This window comes from Phoenix dactylifera, chromosome 3, assembly GCF_009389715.1.
Source record: "Phoenix dactylifera cultivar Barhee BC4 chromosome 3, palm_55x_up_171113_PBpolish2nd_filt_p, whole genome shotgun sequence".
Lineage (NCBI taxonomy): Eukaryota > Viridiplantae > Streptophyta > Magnoliopsida > Arecales > Arecaceae > Phoenix > Phoenix dactylifera.
This window is the reverse complement of record NC_052394.1, coordinates 22,951,904-22,963,964: the sequence shown is the minus strand read 5'-3', so window position 1 is coordinate 22,963,964 and position 12,061 is coordinate 22,951,904. Positions and strand designations below refer to the sequence as shown.

At 38.0% G+C, this 12,061-nt stretch overlaps 1 long non-coding RNA gene across 1 annotated transcript; it reads left to right on the top strand.

The window, feature by feature from the left end:
* The first annotated feature begins 7,287 nt into the window (after positions 1-7,287).
* Positions 7,288-8,637, top strand: LOC120110316. Its single transcript, XR_005511242.1, has 2 exons — positions 7,288-8,033; positions 8,127-8,637. It is a non-coding gene; the product is annotated as an uncharacterized LOC120110316 (long non-coding RNA).
* Positions 8,638-12,061: the final 3,424 nt, after the last annotated feature.

Genomic DNA, 12,061 nt, shown 5'->3' with positions numbered 1-12,061 from the left:
GTTTCTTATTTTGTTCTTCTGAGTTCCTTGTTGTTTATGGGATTATATTAATCTGAATTGTATGTACTTTTAAGATTTCTAGTGCTATTATGTCATGTCTTATATAGCTGTCACAACCTGTTGCGGCACTTCATTTACCTCATTATAACAGACTTCTCTTGTGGAAGTGCAGTGTGCTGAGGCCCCTATTCTCTTTAGGAATTTTTTTATTATTGGGCATCGTAATTAATCTGCAGTAATATCTTAGAATGGTAATCACAATGTGAAACTATTCATTTGTTATTTTTGAGTTTTCATTAGGTTGTTTAGGTCCTTCTGTATCTATTTCTATTAAAACAGGTTCTGTTTGCGTTCACCCAGATTTTTGGTTGCAAATATAGGATTTCACATCTATCCACTACTTACTTTTACTAATTTCTTATCCTTACACTTTTGTTGTTTTGGAAATCAGTGCACTGTGTTGACTATTATATTGCTTCGTCATAAATCAAAATAGTAATGGAGTCCTCCGTTTTAGTGGAAAATCTTTAGTGAACTAGTAGCACTTTAATGTTACCTGTAGACTTATGAAAGAATTACTTCAGAAGAAAACTGGAAGAAGTGGAGGTAGGAGGGTTGGTTTTGAGTTTTGAGAAAGATATAACACGACCAACATTTCCATATGTGATATAAGATGATCTTGTACTTTTTCGTAAGATATGCTGCAGATTAGGGTTGAAGGCCCAATATAGGTTTTCAATTTTGCACATCTATTATTCTTATCCAAAAATTGTGAAACGATATTTGCAAAAGAATATCTTGATAAGGAATTTGAACAGATAAGGTATTTGATGCTTGTAAGGTGGGATTGTCGTACAAAATAAGTTAACCTCGCTATTATCAAGTAACCTGATCTTCTAGGGGCCAAACTTTGTGATAACGGAGCATTATGGGGAGAGATATGTATATTTGTTTAGTTGAGAGACACCGGTCCTTTTATCTTTTTGATTGATTAGTCTTCACTAGTTGTGTTATAAGTTGGTGGAGTAAGCCAATCTCTTGCCTATTGCTTTACATTTCTTGGTTTATGATAATTTTCTTGAAGGTGTGCTTTTTGGTTATATGTACAAGTCGTGAACGAAAGCAAGCACTTTACCTGTTTTCCCACAATTATGGAGAAGCGGACTATGCACACTCTTTTAAAAATTTATTCACCTCCAAAAAGAACTTTTCAAAAGCAGAAATTTGATATTAAGTATGGGCTTTTCTTTTCCCGAGAAACAACAACAAGATATGACTATCAAGGTTATCTAGTAGCCTATACATTTACCTTCAAATCTGTTATTTTGCATTGACTTTCCACTTGCCACTAGGGATGTAATAAGCGAAAAACAAGCAAGCTAAGGGCAACATGTGTTTGTTCGATAATAGCCAGCTCAAGCACCCTGAAAATTCGTCACATCTTTATATTGAACAAACCTAAAGAGATATGACACCACTTCTTTGGTTCGAACAAACTTTTTTTTGGGGGGGGGGGGGAGATGGTATTGTGAGCAGGAGATGTTCATGGATGCCAAGTTGGTTTGAATTGGAGAACATGTCATCCTCGACCAAACAATCTCCATTGCTCCTTGAAGATAGGTAGAGAACATCCATATGAATTGAAGAAGCCTGGCCATAGGCAGTATGAATGAATGGTTGTCATTGTTTGGGTTCAGGATGGATGCCAACCTGAAATGGGAGAGAGCCATCGAATCTTTGGGAACAAGAGAAAAGATGGCAGCAGCTGGAGCATAGTAGGTAGCTAGAGCATAGGCAGAGACAAAGCAAGCGCCAGGGTGGGAGGAAAAAGAAGGGCATGGATTATCAATGTTTCTTAAAGCCTTTTTATAATTTCCATTTTGTATTTGAATTGAGTTGTTAATCCTCTACTAGGTACCTATACTTATGGCTTTGCTTATGCCTATGTTCCTGGATGGAGAATCAAAGGCTCAAGGCCTTGAATCTCATCTAATTTAATTCCCTTTTCTATTTTCTTGTTAATGTGAGTTGCTAGCTCTAAATTGACAAGCATCAAATTAGGATATACTTAAGTCCATGTTTTCCATAAAAAGAAGGCTTTTTTTGGTATATAATGTGAGAGGCTTCAGAGTCCACATATGTTTTGACTCCAAAGCCTTCTGGTTAAGGAACCTACACCTCTTTAAAGAGAAGAAAAAGAGAGAGAACACTTGAGATCGAGATTTTAATGCAAGAGAAAAAATTTGCACACGTCCCACAAAATGGTTATCGCAGGTCCAAGGCACTCCCTTTTTACATTCAAAGAGCATACCATCACGTGCACCAAATAATGGTTACTATCTAATGATAAATAAAGAAATATTTATATAGAAATACTAGTAAATAATATTTGAGCTGCGTCAAGCCAAACATGAGTGAGCTGAGCCTAGATTGTGCTCAGCTTGTTTATACTTTGAGCTCAAATTTTTAGCTCGCACTCAACTCATTTACTAATCGAGCAAGTCAATAGTGAGCTTAATTTCAAGTCAAACATGATTTGAGCAGGACCAACAGAGTCATTTAATAGCCTCGAATGCCACTATGTATTTGGTAGTTCTCATGTGTGTAAAAGCAAACGAACACTTGGAAGTAAAACTTGAGGTAAATAGCATGTGGTTAGATAAAATGAATTTGGAAAAAAAGAATGTTGGATCTTGAAAATTAATGCAAATGGGCAAGCTCTTATGATTAGTCAATCTTTCTGTAAATTATCATAATCATACTTAGCTATTGAGAGGATATAAGTATCATTTGGTAAGTGGGTTAGATTTGCAAGCCTAAAAGGTAGTGAAACCTACTTAATGTGTTTTCACATTAGTAGCTATTGTGAAATCAGCTTGAACAAATACTCTTTGCAAAGATAGCATGGTCGGTAATGTTTGTATCATTTGTGCAAGTGCCCCAACCTATGAAATTCAAATTAGCAAACATTGAGCACATGCAATGCACGTAGAGTATAAGATGGATGTCTATGATTTCTCAAGCATGTGGGCCATAGTTATTAAATTCGAACCTGAGATTGACTTGGCCAAGGATTAAGGTCATCGAGTCATTAATCAAACCATCAGGTCAATTGGTTAGACCAAATTTATAGTAAAAATATCTTTAAAATTTTAAATATAAAAATACAATTAATAAAAGAAAAACATGCATAACTATGGATAAATATTCATTAAATGCTACTATATAAAATCACATGGACCGGCATTCTATTCTCCTCTTTAATTACAGCATAATTAGAAAATACATGAATCATTTAATTTTACATAAATTATAAAAAATTTGTGTAAGATATGTTAATTTTTTTAATAATATGTAGTAAAGTTTAATAATATCAAAAATAAATGAGTGTATTGTTTCGTTTACTATGAAAATAAGAAAGTTGATTATTTTCTTGGAATAGAATATATTAAAGCAAGGATTCAAGTCCCGGCAGGATGTCTCGTGGGACATCGGGACGGGGTACTATCCCCTGTGTTGGGACAGGACTGTCCTGCCATCATCTAGCATCCCAATCGGCATGTCTTGGACATTCCCTATTCCAAGTGTCGAGACGGGGCATGATAGCGGCGCGTCCCATTCCATAGGTAAACTGGGACAACCCTGTCCCATGGGATTTAAAACCTTGATTTAAAATAATTAGCTTCATTAGTTGATGGATAATAAAATGAAGTATCCTAATAGAGAAACAGCAAACAATGGTGCAACGGTTCAGGGGCTTTATACTATTCCATAGGTTAGTGGTTTGAATCATGTTTTAAACACCATATTTTTTAAGCCTTATAAGATTTGGTTCACCCGGTTTTCTTCCGGCCAATTCATTAGGTTTGGTCCTTACTGATCCTCTTAGAAAACTAGACTAGCCAGAGTCCTAGTTCATCCGTTTTCCAATATGATTGGCCGTTCTGTTCTAGGTTTAATAACTATAATGTAGGCCTTAGCCCACCCGAAAGGCTTCACAGTTCACATGGTAGAGAAGCTCAAATGGTTTATTCCAGAGAGGAAGCATTTAATGAATGTTTGCTCCTCATCGATCAAACTTGCTTTGTGTAGACTTAATATATAAAATTCCCATTTAAGATCATGACATATTTATCTTTTTAGGCATATTTGAATGAATGTGGGTGCATGTCTACAAAAATAGGAGAGCAGATAATTGGATAAAAGGATAATTGGATAAAAGTATAATAAGTCATTTATTGTTTTCATTCAGATGTACTCTTTTTTTCCTTTTTGGCACAAAGGGGTATGAGGCACAAGGATTCTTGTGATTAAAATAGAAGAGCATGGAATCTTTTAGGTCATCTTCGTGCAAAAGGCTTAGAGGCTAGCTTTAATAGGCTAGGCTCTAAGCTTCTACATTTATATATAGTGGATTATAATTATTTGTATGAATGGGAAATTAGGTTGTTTCTAGGAAGATCTTTGGATTGGCGATGTTGCCACTACTGTTTAATTTCATATGGCATACTAATTAATGACGTTCATTTTTACCCTTTAGTTTTGTGCTATATTGCATGACACATCACATATCGAATGCCTTTGTAAATTTTACGGTCCTTGCTTAGTATGTAAGACGAAGTAATGCTCAGAGATGAATCTTGTAGTGAATCACTAGGTTGTCACAACTTCGCTCATATATAAATGAGTCTTCTTAGTAAACTCCATGGAATTTTGGATCAAGACAAAAGGAATGAAGGATGAAGAGACATGAGCATGCCATTGTGTCTTTAGAACACGGTTATATTTGTCTATAATAAACAAGAGTGCAATTTTGGAGTGAACTTACGCAAAGCATGCCTTACTAGTTCTTTTTGAAATTATTTGATTTTTAATGGCCTTAGACATTGTGCATGAGATTCTATAGTTGCACATGAAGTTATATATCTTGAGAAGCATTCTAATTAAGGATTAAATTCTAGCTATCAGCACCCATTCTGATCTAGTCTCGAGTCGGTATAGGTACTTGGACATGTCGAGACAGACTGAGATGGACCAAAATGACCATTGACAACAAGAATGAAGAGAAGAACATAAAAAGATTGTCTCGAGATTCCAGGATGTCCCAAGTGTTGAGTGACAACTGTTTAGTCCATCCTTATCGATACCAACTATGACGGTTGGGATGTCCTGACCCATTAGAGAATCGGTGCTCAGGGACATTCTGAGTACCATTCTCTCATCAAAACAGTAAGCTATCGACAAGACATGCCACTACCGTCAAGACTGAATCCTTGATGCTAATGGATGAACTCAAGGCATTCATCTAACAAATTGTATGTATGAGATATACATGGTAACTTAACTAGCTTTTATGCTTTGTAATTCGCCATATTTGTTTCCTTTTCTAGTTTTCTGTATTATTAAAAAACCAAAGAGTGTAATGTGATGGGTTCCATGAGTGTAATTTGATTCTGCAAGACTTTGACGACTACAAGGTGCAATGAGTGCTAAGTGAGGTGGGTCCCCATAGAAGGACGTTTGATAAAAGATTCTTCCCAATAGACAACTCGACTTGGTGGAATATCTAGTTGCTTTCTGACCAACATATCTCAACAAAAGAGAGGATCATTGTTAAAAGGGGCATTCATCCTAAGTCCTAACAGATAATGATAATGACCTTGTTATTTCAATACATTAATGGGAGAGCAAGTACGATGTACCCTTTTCTCTTTTAGAATTTATTGGACACTGTCTATTTCACCTTAACCATTTTTATATCCAATTGTTTACTTTCTTTGCATTTCACTTGCTACCAATCTTGCATTGGTTTCATTTGCCCTTACAGGAACGGTTGAAGTTGTTGGATATCTACATCTCACATTCAACACCAATTATATATGGGATCTGGTCCTGATCTGGTTCTCCTTGGGCCTTACATGTCACCTGTTCGCTACGAATAGGTTCCCTAACTAAAATAGAGAGGGTACAAAAAGAAAAGTTTAGGAATACCATATATTGCATTTTGTTACTGAAAATTATTTTTATTTAACATGCGATGGCAAAAAGGGCTAATGGGTTTAGAGAATGTACTAGGGACTCATAATAGCTGAATTGGAACAAATGCTTAAGATCTATCATTTGTTTGATTTGCATCAAAGATCAAAAATTGATCTGTAAGGCATCGAACTGCATTTATGTTTTTTCAATTTTCATTTGCTTGTGATGATAATTAACGGTTTTGTTCGGTGACTTTGATTGGAATTGAATCTGTTCTGTTGGTTGCTGCCTTTGATAGATTTTGCTCAAAATAAGCTGTGTGGGTGAGATGCCTTCGTTTATTTAGCAGATGCCAAAGTCCTTTTGGTTGGATAATCCTGTGTTGAAGTGTTCTTACCCCTTGGGGTTATGAAACTTAATGATGCATGACCTTTGAAGGCTTATGCCCATTAAGTTGTATACTGCAGGTAGCATTCTGACGACTAATTATTTCATACTTGCCAGTGTTCTTCAATAGGTTATGATAATTTATCAATCAGATGTTAATGCTACTTCTCACCATGAAATTAGGTGCATCTTGGCCTTTACCTTTTGAGGATTGTTAAAAAGAATTCCTATGGCACTATGAGTTTTGCTGAAACATTTACTATTAAAGGAGATCTACCTTGATCATGGTTCTACTTTATTTTTTTGTATTTTGGGCGCATGAGTGTGGGCAGTGCATGCAATGTTCGGGCAACCAAAAGGGCTCGTAGTCATAGCCTTGTTAATTCTTGTATCAAAATTTGTGCCCCTAAATATTCTCATACTCATGATTGCACATGTTATATTTCTATGAACTGCCAAGAGGAAAGGATGTTAGAGGTTAAGTGACAAATAGATTAGAATTAATGAATTATATATGATATGCATGTTTATTCGGTGCAAACTAAGCTGATGTAGAGGGATGCTGGCAACTGCATTATATGATATGGAGTTGTAGCTGTCAGCAAAAGTAATCGTGTATCTACATGTGTTAGTTCCTTACATATGTTAGGTAGTATTATTTGTTTTCATACCACAAGTATTCAGTTTTTGGTATTTATATTCTTATTATTTCATCTGACAGGTTCGTTCACTGTGTTGATGATTGCTTGCCCCTCCCAGAAGAGAAGTTCAAAGCAGTAATAAAGCAAATATTATGAGAAGAACAAGTTTAATTGTCAACTCTCCCGTGAACAGGCAAGTTTCGAATCACAGTTGGCAAACTATGATGGCATCAATCAAATTTTATAACTTCAACAAAATGGTGACCTCTATATTTGACAGGTGAAAACTTATGCAAGCTTTTCCGCAATACAGCTAAGGCTCTAAGCAGAAGCGCCGTGACAAGGCCACCAGAGCAGCGCCGAGTTCCATCAATGAAATCCAACGCAGTAGGCTGTCACATGGCATTTTGCAGCACTGCACAGCTGGTGGAAGTGACGTTAGGGTTCCCAGGTGTACAAATCTGTATGCAAGAGAATTTATGTGTCACCACCTCAGCGTGTGGGTCTGTAACAAGAGAAGCTTATGTGTCACCACCTCGACCAGTAGCACTACATCCACCAGTACCTGCACCTATTTATGCTCGTGATCAACGAGTGGGATGATTATATTACAGGAGAGGCTCAGTTTTGGAGATGCGTGATTATAGGACCATGGATGTGGAAATGAGGCTGCGAGCTCCTATTGATACCATGATCCTACGGCTTGTACAGAGACTGCTCCGTACCAAGAACTCCGTACACTGTAGGTCGGGAGGCTCATACTCTGCTGGGTTGCGGCTTCATATGCGCCTTCCCTTTATCGCTATTAAGATCGGAACCAATTGTAGTAAGAGTCTAACTGATCATTGAGCAGGATTCTGCTTATGGTGGAGTAAGGTGCTTGATGATGCCAAAAACTTCTCTTTTGACTATAATATCTGGATGTTTTTTTCTTTAATGACATTGATATGCCTTGTCAGAGGAAAACGTGGTCCATAATTTTGGCATTGCTCCTCTAGTTGTGGCCCTCGATTGCTATTATCATCGGTTAGTTCTTTTAATTCTTTTCTTGCAGCAGTATCCTGGTGGTGCAACGGTGCTGGTTGTAATCTATGCCAAATCTTTCTGGTGATGCCATAGATTTGTTGCAGCAGCGTTCCGGTCTGGTAGCATTTCTTTCAACGTCGACTTTATACCAGCAATGATGTCGACTTGGTGTTGGGCTGCTATGAATGGGTTATCTGGACAGGTGCACCATCGTCAATATACTAGTTTGGTTATCCTTTATCTACTTGTTTGTATTGGTTATCAAAGGAAAACATTATGGTGGATATCGAGATTAGCAGTTCTTGAGTTTCATCATCATGCAGAGAGGACTCTGCAGATGAAGCAAAAACATCCATTGGTTGCTTGTAAAATTCTAATCCCCATCAGAATGGTATTTTTATGTTTTTTGACTGACTTTGTTTGACTCTCACTTCCATGACTAATGGCCAATGATGGACAGATTGAGTGCTTTTCTGATGTATCTGATCGATGATGTGTGAGGCTTTGACTCTAGTGTTCAGATACCTTTGGAAGAGATGATGAAATTTTTGTACTCTCTTGTAAGCTTATTAATTCTCTTTCATAAAGTCGTGTAATGCTCAGAGGTTTTGCTTGTTGTAGCCTGCTCCATGATGCTTGCTGTCTGTGGTTGCATTATTTACACTGATGAGGCGTGAGACATTAACAATAAAGAATAGGCCTGTGGTGATTAGGCGACCGAAGGATCTTGTCAGTTCTTATTGTTGTTGGGTGTTGGTCTCAACCCCTTATGCCTGGCTACTTATGGAACACTAATCATGATTAAATACTATAAGGTAATGGTTCTGGGCCCTGTTTGACGTTCTTCCTTATTACAGTCATGATGGTTGTTGAACCGCATGCTTTCCTCCATGTTTCTTGACTTTTTTTATGGTTGTTAGAAAGCACCATCATAACCGGTCTAATAATGCATTTCTCTTTGCGATTATGATCCATAAAAAGTTTTCCTGAATTATAGCAACAGTAAATATTGTGCTAGGAGAAACTCAACATTAAGGATGGCAATCAAGGGAGGTTGGACTAGATATACGTTGGATCGGATACCTGATAAATCAAAAATCTATCAACCTAAACCCAAACCTGACCCGATGTAGTTCTGGTTGGATACAAGATTTAGAATCGGATTGGACGGCTTGGGTCTGAGGCTTGCTTCCAATTTTCCCAACGATAGTCCGATACCAAACCCGCTCTAGCTAGATTTGGGGGGGAAAAAAGAATAGATGTTCATTTTCCAGAGAGAATTGTCTCATTTTCTCCATCTTTTGAAGGGGTTAAATATGTACAATTCAAATGGATGGCACCAGCTTAGTAAGATGTTCTCCAAAAATATATCTTAAGAGTGGACACGGACAGGAACCCTCGCTTCAGTAACCAAAATCCAGACCATGCCGCAGTGCCGATCTTTGACCCCACCGAGCTCAAGCTGTATGAAGTATGATGCTTATACGTATACCCGATGACGGAGCGGCAACTCAATCCATGAGCACGTTTAGAAGATAAAGAGAATCCACCGCGCCCGGCACATGCCGACACGCTTGGTAATGCTCTAGACGCAAGGCAACAACCCAACTTAGAACCGAGCTGTCCCTTGAATACATCCTAATCTTGTTCTTCCCCATGTTATTCATAGATTCGCACGTTATATATCCTGTCGCCGCCCTCCTATCTATCTAAATTATTCTTCAGTACGTGGAAAACCTGAGATAGACTCTGTTCAATGTTTTTATCATGTGCTTATGATCAGTAATCTTGAGTCAGATGGCCGGTGGATAGGTACAGGTGGCATGGCTTGTTCTGAACGCCAGTTCTACGATGCGTTGTTGTGGTCTTTTAAAGCTTTAATAGGGCCGCCATCCCATTTGGTGAGCGTCTTCTCGCTTCACACTCCATGTAGGGTTGTTTCCCATCTCTTAGCGAGTTTGAGTTGCTTTCCTTTCTTTCTTTTAAATAAACAAAAAAAGACAAGAAAAAACACCGTTTCTGTCCTTCTCACCCCCTACTCCTGCAAGGCAAAGGGGTGCGTAGATAATCAAAAATACTTGGCGATAGCAACATATCATGGCTTGTACAGAGGAGGAGAAATTGTCTCGAAGTTCAAGTTTTGTCCATCAGTGAATGAACTTCCACGAAAATGATGAGTTGGTAAAATGGAAATAGGACCTCGGGGGATTTCAGAATCAGGTCTTGTAAAAGAACCTGTTTATCACATCAAGGCAAGGGTTTGGATATGGTACTTCTTTGCATTATTTTACGAAAATAATGTAAGCATCCTGATCATCCAATAATTTAAGGTATTTACGATATTTTACTGAAAGCAGGTTGCCAGCCTCTCAATTTTTATTTTTAAAAATTATTTTATTCCCCTCTCCCTCTTTTTTTGGTGCATTATTAGTTTTTTATATCAAATCACAAGCATTATGGCAGCTCGCCGTCACCTTATATATCTGAGTTGTTATCCTTAATTTACATAATCATGAGTCAGATTATTTTAATGCTATTTGTATAATTCAGATCTCACCTAAAAGGCTATATAAAGGATTTTTTTAGGCTTTTTGATCCTATTAAATAATCATGATCTATCAACGAATAATCGATAAAAATGTATCTGATGGATGAATATACCGACTTTAAACAACAACAATTAATTATATTACTACAAATAAATAGTATTTTATCATCCACAAGGATTTTTACACTTGCTGCAGTATTATTGTATTTCTCTGCGATGAGACAAGGATCCTACCAAGAAAAGTGGAGCATTAATTAAGATCTCTGTTTTTATCCAAATTATGGTCCTTGCCATGCGTAGGTTGACTTCTCAGCCAATGACCAATGACCATAGAAAAAGAAAAAAAAATAGGACCTTCCATCTATAACCGTAGCAAACCCGACAATGGTTACCTGGATTACCTATATGCAAACGGAAGGCCCCGTCATTTATTTTTTTCAGTCATCGTATTAGATTAGGTTCGATATCATCACATATTTGATTGTCGAATCCGTGCTTTGTCCACATCATGTCATGACTGCTCTCGTGCTTGAGCTGCACGGCCATATGCCATCACTTGGACATTGCTGTCGATAATGCAACCCCTTTCGTGTCAACTACCATCAATGAGATGCATATCTAGAGGGAGACCTCCATATATTGATGCTGTCATGAAAGCTGGGGAAGGATATGTATAGGTTCCTCCACATAGCTGACATTATGATCCTAGAACGGCTATCTTAAGCACAATTATAATAATACTATACATCAGTACTATCAGAACTATTTAGTTAAGCATGCTTGGGGGCCACCTTTAAAGCCACCCAAAAGAGTGGCAATCTTAGGCTTATGCACAACTTACGTACCAATAAATTTATCATTCTGGTTGCTCTATTGTTTCCTGGCAGCCTATGTAGTGTCAAAAATTATGTTTGATCATGGTGGTATGCCATGCTTGCTACTGCATAGGGAGTTGAGATGAAAAAGGTAATGACATGAAATCATATAGAACAAAGAAGACAAACTGGTGATGTACTAGTCTACTATGCTGGGGAAATCTAGACGCAGCCCTCAAGAGGTGTGGATTTGATGGCATGGCATGGCATGGCATGGCGACCATTTGAACTCCGGAGCCCTTGTGCTTGCCTCTCATCATAAAGCTGATGCAAGGACAGCCATGTCCCTTAAAGCGATCAGAACTCATCTCTTGATCCAACAACTTCCCCTAAACCAAGTCCAGCCTCTTGATCCTGGCCGCACAACCAGGTTCGTTTGGGCCCAAAGCTAAGACCTATTCCCTAGTCGGACAAGTATCATGGCAAACCAACGCTACCACCACTGGGGGGGCGTCAAGCTTCTTCACCATGACTTCACCTTTGACACAAAGGCTTTGGGCTGCGTGGTTCTCCACCTTTTTGGTCGTCAGACTCAAGATAACTGCCAATAAAGGTTGAGATGAGATGTTTCGGTCTTGGGTGGTTACGGAGGGAGGAATCCGAGG